The sequence below is a fragment of the Schistocerca serialis genome, chromosome 7 (genome assembly GCF_023864345.2).
Source record: "Schistocerca serialis cubense isolate TAMUIC-IGC-003099 chromosome 7, iqSchSeri2.2, whole genome shotgun sequence".
Lineage (NCBI taxonomy): Eukaryota > Metazoa > Arthropoda > Insecta > Orthoptera > Acrididae > Schistocerca > Schistocerca serialis.
In genome coordinates this window covers 170,650,518-170,669,474 of record NC_064644.1, presented here as the reverse complement: position 1 = coordinate 170,669,474, position 18,957 = coordinate 170,650,518, and the positions used below count along the sequence as shown (strand labels likewise).

Genomic DNA, 18,957 nt, shown 5'->3' with positions numbered 1-18,957 from the left:
ACTAACAGTCGAGATGACAAGCATCTTAACCACATGGCTGTAACGGATCGTACAGCTACGTCTCGATCCCTGAGTCAACAGATGGGGACGTTTGCAAGACAACAACCATCCCCACAAACAGTTCGACGACGTTTGCAGCAGCATGGACTTTCAACTCGGAAACCATGGCTGCGGTTACCCTTGACGCTGCATCACAGACAGGAACGCCTGCGATGGTGTACCCAAAGACGAACCTGAGTGCACAAATGGCAAAATATCATTTTTTCGGATGAATCCAGGTTCTGTTTATATCATCATGATGGTGACATCCATGTTTGGTGACATCGCGGTGAACGCACACTGGAAGCGTGTATTCGTCATCGCCATACTGGCGTATCACCCAGCGTGATGGTATGGGGAGCCATTGGTTACACGTCTCGGTCACCTCGTGTTCGCATTGATGGCATTCTGAACAGTGGACGTTACATTTCAGACGTGTTACGACCCGTGGCTCTACCCTTCATTCGATCCCTGCGAAACCCTACATTTCAGCAGGCTAATGCAAGACCGCATGTTGCAGGTCCTGTACGGGCCTTTCTGGATACAGAAAATGTTCGACTGCTGCCCTCGCCAGCACATTCTCCAGACCTCTCACCAATTGAAAACATCTGGTCAATGGTGGCCGAGCAACTGGCTCGCCACAATACGCCAGTCACTACTCTTGATGAACCGTGGTATCGTGTTGAAGCTGCATGGACAGCTGTACCTGTACACGTCATCCAAGCTCTATTTGACTCAATGCCCAGGCGTATCAAGGCCATTATTACGGCCAGAGGTGGTTGTTCTGAGTACTGATTTCTCAGGATCTATGCACCCAAATTGCGTGAAAATGTAATCACATGTCAGTTCTAGTATAATATTTTTGACCAATGAATACCCGTTTATCTGCATTTCTTCTTGGTGTAGCAATTTTAATGGCCAGTAGTGTATATCGATTACGTGGTTGTCACCTGTCTTGATACCGTTCCTGGCACAAATGTAGTGCAGGTTTCATAAAACGAATCGGTAGGGGCAGCTGAATCACCCTGTATATTATTGTGGGTGATAATGAACACCCTTAACTGGCACAAACGGGTTTTCTTTTCGTTCTTTGATTTTGTTGTGTATGTGCGTACTTTCAAATACACATTTTAGATTCTGAGGCGCACTGGTCTTTTCTAAAATTTCCCATAATTTAATTGTACTGGCTTTATTAAGGATTGAAGCCCAGCCGAAAACTTTTGTCATCTGTAGAATACCTCAGCCGCCTTCGGGAATGGCGGAAATGAAAAGCGTGCGCAAATCTATCGGAGAAACTGACAACGAGGAAAGTCGTCTCTGTGGTCTTAGCACCGCCGCCACACTGGCTGACTGACGAGAGACCGCGGCGCGCCAGGAAACGTATGCACTGTGATACTCGGGTGACGGGACGAATCCCACCGTCACAGCTGCTTCGTTTGCCGCCTTCCGATTTCGCGTCGCCCGCCGGTGAAGCGTACAGCTGTGGGAGTCACCAGCTGGTGGAGTGGAGGCAGCCGCCACGCTCCGGCGCGGCGGTCCCTGGCTAACGGATAGCAGATGAGTTCAGCGACAGCCGCCGGAAACAAGTCTCTGGGAGACGGAGTGTCGGTGCCCTGTTTTGCCGCACCCGCACCATTAGCAGCGCCGCGGAACCGATGGCGTCGCGGCTTCTTCTAGCCTCGTTGCCCGCAGACAGTTTCTTCTCGCGTGTCTACGGGATACGGAGAGCGCTAAGCGGTCGTGCCGCGATCGGCTCACGGAACGGATACATTTTTGTTTCCGTCGGAGAGAGTTCGCGCACGCTTTCACCGCTTTCCCATGAGAGGAAGAGGAGCTATGGTTTAAGGTTCCATCAACATCTAGTGCATGAGAGCGAGAACACTAATTCGTACAGAACTAAAACTGTAAAGCTACCGTAGGCCACCGTAGCCTGTCATAAGTATTCGTAGACTGCGGTACTTTTCCTAGTAGTCTTGGTCAGTTACGATCTTAACAGTGTTTGTCCGGAAACGCTTAATTTCCATGTTAGAGCTCATTTTAGATTCGTCAGTATGTTCTGTACTTCCTCGATTTACCGCCAGTTGGCCCAATTGAAGGAAGGTTATGTTGACTTCGGTGCTTGTGTTGACATGCGACTCATTGCTCTACAGTACTAGCATCAAACACATCAGTAAGTAGCATCGACAGGTTAGTGTTCATCACGAACGTGGTTTTGCAGTCAGTGCAATGTTTACAAATGCGGAGTTGGCAGATGCCCATTTGATGTATGGATTAGCACGGGGCAATAGCCGTGATGCGGTGCGTTTGTATCGAGACAGATTTCCAGAAAGAAGGTGTCCCGACAGGAAGACGTTCGAAGCAATCGATCGGCGTCTTAAAACAATGTCAGCAAGACCAGGAAGGGTTCAGGATTCACCCTCATAGCAGTGGAAGCTCAAAAATATAACAAAATGTATTTTTTTACATGTGCAATGTCATAATTTTTTCACTTACAATTGGCTGCATTCGTTGCTATAGGTACACTTTTCTCCATAACTAAAGGAGATTCTTCGATGAATTTTGCACAGCATACAAACCATACTTACAGGTGTATGAAACTCTAGAAATTTCCAAATCTATTAAAAACTGTGCTAAAAATTGAGGTAATTAACCAAAAATTTGAGTTTTTTCTAAACATTAAGTTTAAAATGTAACAGGTCATTCATTTTTTCATTAATTAAATAAATTGTAGAGCTTCATACACCTGTAAGTATGGTTTGTATACTGTGCAAAATTCATCGAAGGATCTCTCTTACTTGTGAAGAAAAGCGTACCTATAGCATCAAATGCAGCCATTTTTTTTCTTTCTTTTGGTCATCAGTCTACTGACTGGTTTGATGCGGCCCGCCACGAATTCCTTTCCTGTGACAACCTCTTCATCTCAGAGTAGCACTTGCAACCTACGTCCTCAATTATTTGCTTGACGTATTCCAATCTCTGTCTTCCTCTACAGTTTTTGCCCTCTACAGCTCCCTCTAGTACCATGGAAGTCATTCTCTCATGTCTTAGCAGATGTCCTATCATCCTGTCCCTTCTCCTTATCAGTGTTTTCCACATATTCCTTTCCTCTCCGATTCTGCGTAGAACCTCCTCATTCCTTACCTTATCGGTCCTCCCAATTTTCAACATTCGTCTATAGCACCACATCTCAAATGCTTCGATTCTCTTCTGTTCCGCCGGCCATGTGGCCGAGAGGTTCTAGGCGCTACAGTCTGGAACCGCGCGACCGCTACGGTCGCAGGTTCGAATCCTGCATCGGGCATGGATGTGTGTGATGTCCTAAGGTTAGTTAGGTTTAAATAGTTCTAAGTTCTAGGGGACTGATGACCGCAGCAGTTAAGTCCCATAGCGCTCAGAGCCATTTTTCTTCTGTTCCGGTTTTCCCACAGTCCATGTTTCACTACCATGCAATGCTGTACTCCAGACGTACATCCTCAGAAATTTCTTCCTCAAATTAAGGCCGGTATTTGATATTAGTAGACTTCTCTTGGCCAGAAATGCCTTTTTTGCCATAGCAAGTCTGCTTTTGATGTCCTCCTTGCTACGTCCGTCATTGGTTATTTTACTGCCTAGGTAGCAGAATTCCTTAACTTCATTGACTTCGTGACCATCAATGCTGATGTTAAGTTTCTCGCTGTTCTCATTTCTACTACTTCTCATTACCTTCGTCTTTCTCCGATTTACTCTCAAACCATACTGTGTACTCATTAGACTGTTCATTCCGTTCAGCAGATCATTTAATTCTTCTTCACTTTCACTCAGGATAGCAATGTCATCAGCGAATCGTATCATTGATATCCTTTCACCTTGTATTTTAATTCCACTCCTGAACCTTTCTTTTATTCCCATCATTGCTTCCTCGATGTACAGATTGAAGACTAGGGGCGAAAGGCTACAGCCTTGTCTTACACCCTTCTTAATACGAGCACTTCGTTCTTGGTCGTCCACTCTTATTATTCCCTCTCCCGGCCGCGGTGGTCTAGCGGTTCTAGGCGCTCAGTCCGGAACCGCGCGACTGCTACGGTCGCAGGTTCGAATCCTGCCTCGGGCATGGATGTGTGTGATGTCCTTAGGTTAGTTAAGTTTAAGTAGTTCTAAGTTCTAGGGGACTGATAACCACAGATGTTAAGTCCCATAGTGCTCAGAGCCATTTGAACCATTTTTATTCCCTCTTGGTTGTTGTACATATTGTATATGACCCGTCTCTCCCTATAGCTTACCCCTACTTTTTTCAGAATCTCGAACAGCTTGGACCATTTTATATTGTCGAACGCTTTTTCCAGGTCGACAAATCCTATGAAAGTGTCTTGATTTTTCTTTAGCCTTGCTTCCATTATTAGCCGTAACGTCAGAATTGCCTCTCTCGTCACTTTACTTTTCCTAAAGCCAAACTGATCGTCACCTAGCGCATTCTCAATTTTCTTTTACATTCTTCTGTATATTATTCTTGTAAGCAGCTTCGATGCATGAGCTGTTAAGCTGATTGTGTGATAATTCACGCACTTGTCAGCTCTTGCCGTCTTCGGAATTGTGTGGATGATGCTTTTCCGAAAGTCAGATGGTATATCGCCAGACTCATATATTCTACACACCAACGTGAATAGTCGTTTTGTTGCCACTTCCCCCAATGATTTTAGAAATTCTGATGGAATGTTATCTATCCCTTCTGCCTTATTTGACCGTAAGTCCTCCAAAGCTCTTTTAAATTCCGATTCTAACACTGGATTCCCTATCTCTTCTAAATCGACTCTTGTTTCTTCTTCTATCACATCAGACAAACCTTCACCCTCACAGAGGCTTTCAACGTATTCTTTCCACCTATCTGCTCTCTTCTCTGCATTTAACAGTGGAATTCCCGTTGCACTCTTAATGTTACCACCGTTGCCTTTAATGTCACCAAAGGTTGTTTTGACTTTCCTGTATGCTGAGTCTGTCCTTCCGACAATCATATCTTTTTCGATGTCTTCACATTTTTCCTGCAGCCATTTCGTCTTAGCTTCCCTGCACTTCCTATTTATTTCATTCCTTAGCGACTTGTATTTCTGTATTCCTGATTTTCCCGGAACTTGTTTGTACTTCCTCCTTTCGTCAATCAACTGAAGTATTTCTTCTGTTACCCATGGTTTCTTCGCAGCTACCTTCTTTGTAACTATGTTTTCCTTCCCAACCTCTGTGATGGCCCTTTTTAGAGATGTCCATTCCTCTTCAACTGTACTGCCTACTGCGCTATTCCTTATTGCTGTATCTACAGCGTTAGAGAACTTCAGACGTATCTCGTCATTCCTTAGCACTTCCGTATCCCACTTCCTTGCGTATTGATTCTTCCTGACTAATGTCTTGAACTTCAGCCTACTCTTCATCACTACTATATTGTGATCTGAGTCTGTATCTGCTCCTGGGTACGCCTTACAATCCAGTATCTGATTTCGGAATCTCCGTCTGACCATGATGTAATCTAATTGAAATCTTCCCGTATCTCCCGGCCTTTTTCAAGTATACCTCCTCCTCTTGTGATTCTTGAACAGGGTATTCGCTATTACTAGCTGAAACTTGTTACAGAACTCAATTAGTCTTTCTCCTCTTTCATTCCTTGTCCCAAGCCCATATTCTCCTGTAACCTTTTCTTCTACTCCTTCCCCTACAACTGCATTCCAGTCACCCATGACTATTAGATTTTCGTCCCCCTTTACATACTGCATTACCCATTCAATATCCTCATACACTTTCTCTATCTGTTCATCTTCAGCTTGCGACGTTGGCATGTATACCTGAACTATCGTTGTTGGTGTTGGTCTGCTGTCGATTCTGATTAGAACAACCCGGTCACTGAACTGTTCACAGTAACACACCCTCTGCCCTACCTTTCTATTCATAACGAATCCTACACCTGTTATACCATTTTCTGCTGCTGTTGATATTACCCGATACTCATCTGACCAGAAATCCTTGTCTTCCTTCCACTTCACTTCACTGACCCCTACTACATTTAGATTGAGCCGTTGCATTTCCCTTTTCAGATTTTCTAGTTTCCCTACCACGTTCCAGCTTCTGACATTCCACGCCCCGACTCGTAGAACGTTATCCTTTCGTAGATTAGTCAATCTTTTTCTCATGGTAACCTCCCCCTTGGCTGTCCCCTCCCGGAGATCCGAATGGGGGACTATTCCGGAATCTTTTGCCAATGGAGAGATCATCATGACACTTCAATTACAGGCCACATGTCCTGTGGATACACGTTACGTGTCTTTAATGCACATTGCCTTCTGCATCCTCATGTCGTTGATCATTGCTGATTTTTCCGCCTTTAGGGGCAATTTCCCACCCCTAGGACAAGAGAGTGCCCTGAACCTCTATCCGTTCCTCCGCCCTCTTTGACAAGGCCGTTGGCAGAATGAGGCTGACTTCTTATGCCGGAAGTCTTCGGCCGCTAATGCTGATTATTTATCAAAATTTAGGCAGTGGCGTGGATCGAACCCGGGACCGAAGACGTTTTGATGATGAATCAAAGACGCTACCCCTAGACCACGGGTACCCTCTGCAGCCAATAGTAAGTAAAAAAAATTATGAAATTTCACACGTAAAAAAATTTATTTTGTTATACTTTCGAACTTACATTCCTTTGAGTTTGAATCTTGAATCCTTCCTGGTCGTGTTGACAAAGTTTTATGAATTTATTTGTAAAAGTGTAGACAGTGGAAATTAAAATGTCGTTTGGTGCCTCTCTTGCTTCAAGTCGGCCCATTTGACGTCCTACTCCCCTTAAATTAAAGGAAAAAAAGAGATATCAAACATTGCTTCAATACTTGTTATTCAATTCATAAACAGCTTTCGCAGTTATCAATAATAACAGCAAACTCTTGCCTTTCATCATACGTAAAACGTCCTATTAAGTACGAAATGGCAATAGTAATTATATAGATTTTTAAGTTTGTGCATGTAAAGTGACTTTCATCATCGCTTTGATTACATAAAAGTGCAGAAGTTACGAGATCAAATAATTTTTATTACTTCTGAAATGCATTATTTATTAATCGTAAGACAATACACACACAAAGATTAAAAATTACAACACATCATCATTTAAGCACAGCTCTCCAGCATAAAATACCACAAATAACAACAGCTATAGACGGATATAAAGATCTTTTATGTACTTCATAACATCACTTATCGCTGTGAGGAAATCTTCGAAAGGCAAGTGCGGGACATGTCGATCAGCAACTGTTCTGTCGTTCCGCACCATGGTCACAGGATGGTGATGAAGATTTGCCCCACTTGTAGGGTGTGTCTGCACATCGTCCATGGCCCGTTCGGATGCGGTGCAAGATAGACCTTATTGCCCGAGGCTGGTCGAATCCAGGGGGCTTCATCCGGATGCAGGGCAGCTTCAAGCATTGTGGGCAACAGTTTTGTTTGCCAGCAGCGTCTCCGTTCATCGACAGTACTGAATTCACTTTCCATGGGAGTCCTGGCTGTGATGAGTGTGCTATGTCTTGGTCTTAGTTTTTTTCGCTCCGCAGGAAATACGTCGTTCACTATTTGAAGGTCGGTGTTACTAGCAATCTTCTGGCATTCACGCAGTAGCGCGCTGATAGGACGAGGAGGAATGTGGCTCAAGATAGGTAGCCAGTATGTGGGAGTAGGTCGTCTTGACTCACTAATAATGCGGATGGCCTCGTTGAGTTGTGCGGCTATCTTTTTCACGTGTGGACTATAAAGCCAGAGAGGCGCAGAGTACTCTGCTGGTGAGTATACCAAACCGAGTGCTGATACCCGGGGACTGTCTGCTGACGATCCCCAACGAGAGCGGGTCCTCTGCGTGGTGCTAAAGAACCGTCACTTCAAGGCAAATATCTGAAGCCAAGAAGCAGAGGTCCAAGTAGCAGAGGCAGCCAGATAATCTCAAAGATCTCCTGGCTAAAATGAATCTGTCACAAGACATATACAATGCAATTTATATTCTGTAACGACTAACACCGGATGACGTGCGGTTCTAACTACGTGCGAAGCAAACAAACAAAACAAAGAGAAGTCGTCGGTTCACAGCTTCTATATCACGCTTTCATTTATGTTTCGTTCCCTAACAATGCTACCAATACCACTTTTAATCCTACCGTTTACTACGTCATTTAAGTACTGTGCCAAAACTACCAAACCGTGGCAAACTGAAGAATATCTTAGGTGAACTAGGAACAACGATCGTGACATCCGATTGATCGGAAACTGTATTGGAACCATAGTGCTGTTATGTGTATCGATGATCAGTTGTCAGAAGTAGTACTGATTATGAAAGAAGCTTGCCAGGGCTGCATGCCCTCCCCTTTACTTTTCAAAATCTATTCGCAAAAGATTTTCCGAGACCGTCTTGATGGTAAGTATCGAGGACTACCGGTTAGTGGAGCTATCCTCAAAAACATAAGACATGCTGACGACGCTGTCCAACTTGCAAGCAGACTCGAAGATCTGCAGAAACTATTAAAGGCTGTTACTGACGAGAGCATCAAGATGGAGTTACGTTTTAAAGTCAAGAAGACAAAACGGATATGTTCCAGTTGCGTATGGTTGGCGAGAAGAATGATTGCTAGCACCCCTCCGTGTGGACTGGAGTCTCTCTGATTTTATTTTCGTGTTCTTTCCGCGAAACATACGTAGGAAGAAACAATATTTTGGTTCATTCTTCTAGAACGTATGCAGCGTCTGCGTCTAGAGCTGGGTGAGCATCTCCGGGACGCGCTTGCTAAATGAAACTGTAAAGAAATTAGGATATTCACCAATCCTACGTAGTACGGATTCCAGACTGACTAGCATTATTAAAGTATTGGTCCAATGAGTGTTGCGTACTTTACTTTCTTTGTTGATGGATTATATTCGCTGAGGATTCTTCCAGTGAATCTCATTCTGGGGTCTATCTTACCCACGATTAATTTTGAATGGTCGTTCTGCTTTAAATTACGTTGTTCGCATACCCCTAGATATTTAATAGTAGTAAGTGCTTCCAGTTTTTTTTCTGGAAACATATAATTATACAGTAACGGGGCTTTCTGTCTACGTAGTGGCAGTAAGTTACATTTGTTTATGATGTGGGTCAGTTGACACTCCCCGCACTGACTGACCATCCTCAGCAGGTCTTCCTGTACTGCGCTACAATTTTATGGCCTTGCGACTTTTCTGTATACAATGGTATCATCCGCGAAAATTCTTATTGAACTTCCGACGTTATTTGCTAGTGAAGCCTGAAATTGTCAGGAATGAACAGCGGTGTTAACGTAATTTATTAAATAAAAAAATTTAATATAAAAAAACGTAATGCGTAGACTAGGCTATTCACTATACACTGAAGGCATGAGGACTATTTCAATTGCCTTCTACAATCGTCTTCAGACCGTTCAAATCATGCAATAGAGAACATCATCATTAGCTATATAATGGGGAAAGAAGACTAGAACAGTATGTAGTTGTAAGTTTCATCGAGACTGAGCTGGGTTTCCAACCATAATCTCCCAAGATGCAGGTAATAAAGAATGAAATTACCAGTTTCATTAGCTAAAATTGTATCAAATACCTTTATTTGCGCACTTACCTGCTGTAGAGTTGCAAATAATGGGTATTTGATGCAGTTTTCACTAATGCAACTGGCCATTTTTCTTCTTTAATACCTGTACGTTGGGAGATTATGGTTTACAACCTGGCTGTCTCGATGAAGCTTGAACTACATATTGTCCTAATCTTATTTGCCCATAATGTAGCTAATGATGATGTTTTTCAATGCATATTCAACTAGTTTTTATGATTCGAACGAGCTGAAGATGGTTGTAGAAGGCAGTCGTAACTAGTCCTCTTGCTCTAATTATATAATGAAAATTACGGCCTAGGCGCACCTATTAGGTGATTAACATAAATATTGTAAAAATTTATAGTCCTGAAAAAGTCAATTGGGGCACACCGGATGTTGCTTTTGCGTCCGAGAACCTGTCTCTGTTCAGAACGACACGCCGTGTTCTGTTGCGAGAAACTCTACAATCCGATCGCACAATTGCTCTGATATTTGCTACGCTCGTATTTTGTTCATTAGTTCATAACGATACCGTGTAACACCAGCCCTAGCCTTGAAAACATAAAGTCGACGAGGAACAGAACACAGAAGTACCTTCATATATGCTACAACCAGATGAAGGCACACGTTGATCATCGAATACCGTAGAACTACCAAACTGCGGAAATGACGATTCGGACGTTTCACATACTGCTGCAGATGGTTCCCGGCATTTTGTGTAGGATGAAGATCAGGGGATTTACCGGCCCAGTCTCAGTAGTGTTACATACTCTCATGAATACCGGTTGCAGTAGACACAGACGTTGATTCATCGTTTTTCTATGCGACACGGTCTACAATGCAAAAGAATTTTATGGATACTTTCCAACCAACCTTCAAGGAAGAGACGCCACTGAATTGAAAGGTGAAAGGGAAATCGAATGAATTCTGTTCCTCGCAGCTCGAATTCCTCCTTTCGTCTCGTCAGATATATCACACTATTCACCAGTGCTTTGTGCTGGTTTCATGTCATTAACTTCACTACGGCGGAAGTTCCTATGGTCGGTTTCGCTTTCTTGCTCGCTACACGCCGTTTCTGCTCTAAATGGTGTCTTTAACTTTTACGTGCAAATGTTGTCCACTTCTTTACAGCTTTCACTCGATCATCTCACGTCGTAGGTCCAATAAGTTAAGCCGGGAAAGAAGATGCTTTAGAACAATGGGCAGCGAAAGGCATTTCTAACGGGTTGAGACTGCAGCCTCAGACCGTATCCGTGACTGATGGATGCTTTTAGCGGCGTCTGAGGTGACACAGCACCAGTTGCGTGCACCAGGAAGCGGAACATCAGCGATTGGAACTGTTCACGATTCTCCCGCCGCGGTCGGGCTGGTACCTAGCACTTCGAAGCGAGGCGGCAAGTAAACCGACACCGTAGCTGTGCTTCACCGTCTGTATTCTGTGGTTCCGAAGAGTGCGCCTCATCAGTGCTTGTTAGGCACTGTACATACTTCAGTCGTATCAGTAGTCTTAGGCCTAATTATTTTTAATCGGCAGTCCGAAAACAAAGGAAGTAGGTTACAGTACACTTGTTCGCCCACAGCTTGAATACTGCTCACCAGTGTGGGATCCGTACCAGATAGGGTTGATAGAAGAGATAGGGAAGATACAGCGGAGAGCAGCGCGCTTCGTTACAGGATCATTTAGTAATCGCGAAAGCGTTACGGAGATGATAGATAAACTCCAGTGGAAGATTCTGCAGGAGAGACGTTCAGTAGCTCGGTACGGGCTTTTGTTGAAGTTTCGAGAACATACCTTCACCGAGAAGTCAATCAGTATATTGTTCCCTCCTACGTATATCTTGCGAAGAGACCATGAGGATAAAATCAGAGAGATTAGAGCCCACACAGAGGCATACCGACAATCCTTCTTTCCACGAACAATACAAGACTGGAATAGAAGGGAGAACCGATAGAGGTACTCAAGGTACCCTCCCCCACACACCGTCAGGTGGCTTGCGGAGTATGGATGTAGATGTAGATGTAGACCCAAAATTTTTATGCCAACTTTCCGACGGTTTACAGTGGTTGATTTCGTCTTTTTCATGCTACGTGTCAAGTTAGCATCTTTCCAACCATAATCTCCCAAGATGCAGGTAATAAAGAATGAAATTACCCGTTTCATTAGCAAAAATTGTATCAAATACCTTTATTTGCGCACTTACCTGCTGTAGAGTTGCAAATAATGGGCATCTGATGCCACTGAAATCAAGAATTCAGATCGTCGGGGGACTCACCTGTCAACTCCGTAGTGAATGGAAAACTGTGTTACCATAATAATAGCCTATTAGCCAGAAATGTCAGTGTCTAGCAGCATTTTTTGTACTGTACAACCACATTTGCAACAGTCAACTAACGTTTCAACGTTAATATCAACCGTTAGAACGCAAAGTTTTAAAGTTACATCGTAAATGAATTGTAGACTCAATGTGTCCTAGTCTTTTGGGAAAATAAAAATACTTGATATTGTCGATTACAGCACCGTCTATCACGAATGGGAAACAATGGCTTCAGTAAACCGTACGAATTTTTTGGAGTCGACTCGGAATTATATATCAGCTGCGCATGTGTGAAAGATCATCACTGCGGAACGACTCGATCGGTTTGGCTGACTCTTTTTGTGGTCGCAATTATCAGGACACGGTTCGTAAGGAAGAAAATCTTTGGAAATTCCACCGGAAAAGTCGGGGAGTTTGATGGTGTATCTGTATGAAAATCTCTGTCAAAGAAATGTGACGGTAGTGTAGCTTAACATTGTTACCAAAAAAATATCGAGAAGTTCTTGACTGCTTTACCTCAGATATTTACGTGATACTCTAACAATCCTCCGGAAGGACAGAGGCTGCTTCTTTTTTTAAATATATATGAGATACACAAATATATCTTAGCAAGACTCGAAAATTTCTTGACCGATTCATTTCAAATGTTTACACAACACTCTTAACAAACTCTCTGACGGACATTACATATTTTTCAATGTGTAAATTATACATAAGAAGGGAATATTTGGCAAAACTCTAGAAAAGTTATTGACCAGTTTAGATCAGATTTTTACGCGATACTCTAATAAACGTTCGGACGGGCATAGGCTACGTGTTTTTAAATGTATATGGTACATAAACATATACGTAATACATAAAGGGGGAATATCAGTAAATTTCTCTGAAAGCTTTTCATCGATTTTTTCCCATTTTTTACAGTATACACCAATAAACATGCGGATGGTCGTAGGATACATACTTTTTGAATACATGTAATCCATAAAGGGAAAACTTTGTTAGCCAAAATCTCGAAATGTTCTTGACCAACTTATCTAATAAACACTCAGACACACATTGGCTGCATATTTTTAAATGTATATATATATATATATATATATATATATATATATATATATATATATATATATATATATCTGATGTATAATGGAGAAACGTAATTAGCAAAAATCTCGAAAGCTCTCGACCGTTTTGCTTGAAACGGTTATGCGATACGTTACTAACATTCCGATAGATGTAGTCTATATACTGTTTTAAACAACAACGTACAGAATTTCTGATAAAACGGACAGCGAAATAGAAAATGCTCTGGTGTCAAAATGTGCAATTTCGTTTTCTTTCTTGCAGTCAGTTTTTACTTAGATATCAAGCCATTAAAACCATTAAACAAAACTGTTTATTCCACGTACACAATTACCCCTTATAAACAATTTTAAAACAAAAAATCGTATACTCAATAGTTTTTTTTTTGTCACAGACAGGTGGAAAGAGGGATGTTGTATTTATAACTTACCGACTTATGATTAGGTTACTACTACGGAGTCTGAATTATCCGAAACTTTGCAGTCCTACCCGCTCTCAGATTAAAACTGCGTGAAATACTGTCATTGTAGCTACTGTCCTCACAGATCCAACAGCTGGAGAGGTATGTCCTGTACGCCTTATATTAGAGATCCCAACCAGTTTACCAATGATTTCATTTCCCTATGGAGGTTTCGTTTGCAATAACAAGAAACAAGACTCGTGGTGTGAAAGAGAGGGGAAGAGAGATGGACAGAGAGAAGGAGGGGGAGAAAATGGTCACATAGAGGGGGAAGGGAGGAGACGGACAGTGAGAGGAGTGACGAGTAGATGGAGAGAGAGTGGGGGGAAGAGGAGATGGACAGTGGAAGGGGGAATGAAGAGATGGACAGTGAGAGGGTGAATAGAGAATAGGGGAAGAAGAGATGGACAGTGGAAGGGGGAGGAGGAGATGAACAAAGAGAGGGGGAAAGAGGAGGAGACGGATAGAGAGAGGGAGGCAGAGGAGGGGATTAGGACGTATACACAATTCCCCTACATATTTAGCAGTTGCGAAGCATTGGCGAGTTCGATAGTCTACAATAAAAAGCTGGGGGTTCCCGCTTGAAAATATGAAGTTGACACCGCCAACGCAGGAGAGGTTCCCTTTACTAACATTAACTTTTCACATAGATCTTTTTTCGATATATTTAGTTGCCTAAAGTTAAAACAAACATCCTGTATATGTTCACATCCTGCAACCGTAAACTACACACAGAATAACAGTTTTATAACACACTTCCCATGCCTGTCATTAGGAGTAGTGCCTGCGAAATGCTCTTTTTACAGTAGCAACGCTACCCCGAAACTGCATAGTTTGCCCTGCAATTTACTAGACTTATTCAGTAATTATTATTAGTTACTGCTCTGCGATATCGCATTTCGGCAGTGATAAGCACGTAATTGGACTGTTAGTCAAACAGCAGTTTTCTTCATTTTCAGTTGCTGGCATGTAAAGTGTATAAAGCCATACGGAAGGGATTATAAACGGAACTTGGCGAAGAATAGCCTTTGTTTAGTACCAGCTATTCTTATTTCATTATAACCCATATGTGAGTTTGTGAGCCATTACTGTTTACGATACTATACGGCAACAGCTGCTACATTACGAACACAGCAACAAGCACGGCAAGAAGCCTTCTGCGTCTGCTGCTGCACCAGAAGAGACCGGAACTCTGGCTAGGCTAGAATTACTGTTTGGGCTTACAGTTGCGAAATACAGATACGTTGATAACTGGAGACTGCAGTGCAGCTTCAGCTGTATGTCGTTCGCAAAACAGCAGGGCACGTGGAAGCTGTTGGGCTGAAATCGACGATAGCTTCCACGTGTGCGCCTAACGTAAAATTCACTTCAAGTCATAACAGAGCAGTAAGAACATGAAAGGAGCCGCCAAAGCTCCGGAGGACCTTTTCGACAAGAGCAGGGGTGCACTAAGAAATTTAGTGCAAAGGAGTAAATGTATGTGAAGGCTAAATACATGTAAGTTGATAGTTCTCGCAGTTCTTATTCTGTTAATATTTAAAATTATTGTCGATTGTTATTTTATCTGGAGTGTAATTGGACTTTTGCTGAAATTACAGTAAACTGAGACAACCCCTCGTCATTGTGCGTTCTCGGCATGGTTGTTGGTAAGCTCCTCCTTTTAGAACTATTTTATAATCTTATAGACAGAACTGATAGAGCAAGAAACCTTTTCCGTTACCGCTATATTCCGACAGATCGCTCATCTTCACCGAGTGGTCTCAGGCGCCTTGTCACGGTCCGCGCGGCTTCCCCCGTCGGAGGTTCGAGTCCTCCCTCGGGTGTCGGGCGCGCGCGCGCGTTTGTGTGTGTGTGTGTGTGTGTGTGTGTGTGTGTGTGTGTGTGTGTGTGTGTGTGTCGTCCTTAGCGTAAGTTAGTTTAAGTAGTATGTAAGCTAGGGACCGATGAGCTCAACAGTTTGGCCCCACAAGACCTTACCACAAATTTCCAATTTTTTGCTCATCTTCAAGCACGCACACATACATATAAACATAAGCATTTACGAATTTATGTTGAAGGGTCCCGGAGAAAAGGAAATAAGAATCTGGAAAGGCAGGGTAATGATACAGATCGAAACTAAACCAATCTGGTTTAATAGAAAATTAAATTTAAATTCGCTAGCCCCAATTGTAACACAATTTCTGGCTGAATGTAGAGAATCTTACAAAATCAGCCGTCTCCGGCGATGTGTTTCGTTGTGTTACTTTTCTTCCTTTCTTTTAATGTTTAAAATGTTTATTTTTTTCTGAGTGTATTCGAAAAGTTGTGTTATAAAAATGATGGGCAAACATCTATTAGGCGCACTACGAATGTAGTGTTGTGGACATGTTGGGAATGTGGATCTCACGGGGAGCGTGCAAGGGATAAGTCCCTGCAGACGCATTATCCTCTGTGCCCGCGGTGGCTCAGATGGATAGAGCGTCTGCCATGTAAGCAGGAGATCCCGGGTTCGAGTCCCGGTCGGGGCACACATTTTCAACATGTCCCCAATGAAGTGTATCAACGCCTGCTTGCAGCTAGGGTGTCTATTTAATTATCATTTCTATAAAAAGGTAATTTAATATTAAGTAGTGCGCGCAGTAAACGTTGGTCATTTTGTTTTCTCTGATTTATTTGAAACGTTATTTTCATTTGTTGCTAGTGAAAGGTATCTCCGTTAGAGTGCAGTCCGTAATTAACAAGTCTTATACCTTTCCGGATTTTCGCAGTGCTGATCTGCTGTTAAACGCTCGTCGTTCTTGCGATCTGAAGGCTTAATGTGATGGCCATGCTGATGCTGAGCAAGTGTTTAAGGAGAACAGACGGCGAAGGTCATCATCAGTCCTCAATCTCGCCCCCCCCCCTTTCCCATCCCTCCCAGGAAAAGCAGCGTACCCAAACTGTCTGTGTACACAGTAAACTCTGTGTTCAAGTCTGAGAAAGTTCTGAATGACTGAGTAGCTTTTTTCTGAGGCGGAACATGGGACCATTCCGGTATTCACCGAGTGGGACTTGGGAAACCGCCGAAAAACCGTATGCAGGCTGGTCGGCGCACCGACCTTCCGTCGTTAATCCTCTGGTCCGATTCGTTTCATAGAAATGTCCTGTGGCAGCACGACCTGGTGCAAGTTTCTCAGCTGGACACCGCTTGTGATAACTGCGTGTCTTTAAAGCCAACGGCACCTGGTTTACTCCGAATGGTCGGTCACCCTTCCAAGTACCTGCTGGGCCCAATGTGATCAGGCGGGAACCAGTGTTACCAACGTGAGATCGCCGTTGGCGCACACCCACAGAGCAGAAATGTATGCTCTTTCGGCATATTGGCGCACTTCCTTGTCTCGGAAGAAGCTGCGTTAACACGGCTGCCTGCGATTTAAGCAGCAGCCTTATCCCTGATAATCCGGAACAGAGCGCGGACAAGAGTGTTGAAAGGGAATTGTTACTAGCAAAGGATTACCTTGTTTTGCGTAAGATCGTAAATCTTCTACAAAACCGCTATTAACGATGCCAAAGCTCTTCTTAAACTTTTTTTTCCTTTAAAAGCAGCTAATCAATATGAATCCACAGCCGCCTAATTTACGAGCTCATTTTAAAGTCCATAAAAAAGACCATCCGATACGCCCAATTTCCAACATATGAACGCTGCCTATCACGACTTAGCCAAATTCTTGCAAGATGTATTGAAAAAAAATAGTTCGTTTTCTCCACAGCAATTATATTGTTTCCAATAGTCAAGATTTTGTTGATGAAATTAGACGTTCACTGTGAGAAAGATATGAAATTAATTTCCTTTGAATTTAAAAATCTTTACACAAATGTGCCGGTTCTTGCAACCTTCACAAAAGATTTACCTGATGAGTAAATAGCCGATCTTATTAATTTACTTCGTATTGTAGTAAAATACAATTATTCTGAGTTTAATGGAAAACTATATCAGCAACTAGATGGCCTTGCAATGGAGAACCCCCTAGTAGGAATCCTTGCAGATGTGTTCATTAATTCCTTAGAAGTAAAATTTTCAGTAGTTTCTCAGCGTCAACTATAGACAGTCTTTCATACGCTAGATACGTCCATGACATCTTGATCATTTACAAAAGGCCTTTTAATGTGTTCAACGAGTTTCATGAAAATGTTTCTTTCACCTGTGAACGCGAAAATGAGTTCCGGCAGTTAAACTTTATAGATCTCACTCTTATGATAAAAGACGACAAAATTAGCTTCAATATCTTCCGCAAAGAAACCAGTCCTGATCAAATTATACCATTCACTTCAGTACACCCGCATTCTCATAAGAATGCCTTTTTTCATTCAGCTATTCATAGGGCCATCTACACACCCCTTTCTAGTGAAAATCTCAATTCTGAAATCAGTCTGATTAAAACTGTTGCTGTCAATAATGGCTATGATTCTTCTATAGTAGATAACATTTTAGTAGGAAAACCAATCAGAGAATCGCTGCCTTAGGCCTTTCTAATAATGAACTTAATGAAAAGGAAAAAAAAATTTCTCTATACCATTTCTGGGTCCAATTTCTTACAGGATACAGCGTCTGCTTCAAAATAGATATAACTGTAGAGTAGCCTTCTGCACTAATAATTCTTTAAAAAGTAACATCATACATAACTTGAAACCTACGCTTTCTCTTTTGCAGAATTCTAGTGTTTATAAAATTATTTGCGGCAACTGTCCCGCCTATTACGCAGGCCAAACAGGCGGAGCTATTTCGACAGATCGAAGGAACATCTTCTACGCAAAAAAGGTACCGATGTTCACAATTCAACTTTCGCTGACCATTTGTCAATCACAGGACGTAATCCTAAAGATGTAAAAGACGTCCAGATCTTGTAATCAGAGAAAAAAGGCTTTAGGCTTAACATATTAGAAGAGCTAGAGATTTTTAAACACTTATCCCTGAAGGACGGTCTCATTCTTAATGAACAGTTGCAATTACGCAACAAAAACTTTTTCAAGGTATAGAGCCGCTTATTAAAAATTGTCTGAGGCGCGATACTTTCCTCAATGTAGACTTTTAAACATCATTTTCCCTCCAATTATAGTGTTTTGTGTGCACATTATTTGAACTGTATTTCTTTTGTAAAATAAGACTGTTACGGTATGTTCTAAGTTTCATGGACTGGTTCCTGCTGTTACCTGTAATCGTTAAAATTGTCTTGCAGTGCCTCATTTGCTCTTGTCTGTAATTAGATCACTTCTTGCTAGATGGCGCGAGTCTATTTTCGTGTCCAACTCGTGGCTGCCTTGACCTGTTAGCCGTCTAGTGTGACGGTAGACGCGGTTTGATGCAGTTCTTGGTCCTAAGCGGCCTCGCGGCTACCATTGTATTTCGATGGAATATTTTATCCAGTTGACAAACATGTTACATTTTCAAATTTTTATTCTTGTGACAATTTCTATTTGACGAGAGAATTTTTGCTCAGATGTTTTTCAGC

The 18,957-nt window shown here is 42.4% G+C and overlaps 1 protein-coding gene and 1 non-coding gene across 2 annotated transcripts in view; one reads left to right on the top strand and one right to left on the bottom strand.

The window, feature by feature from the left end:
* The window catches only part of LOC126412857 (uncharacterized), a 542,164-nt gene that overhangs the window by 416,352 nt on the left and 106,855 nt on the right, over positions 1-18,957 (bottom strand). The gene's annotated exons all lie outside the window — the stretch shown is intronic.
* On the top strand, positions 15,922-15,996 carry Trnat-ugu (transfer RNA threonine (anticodon UGU)). The gene has a single exon. It is a non-coding gene; the product is annotated as a tRNA-Thr (tRNA).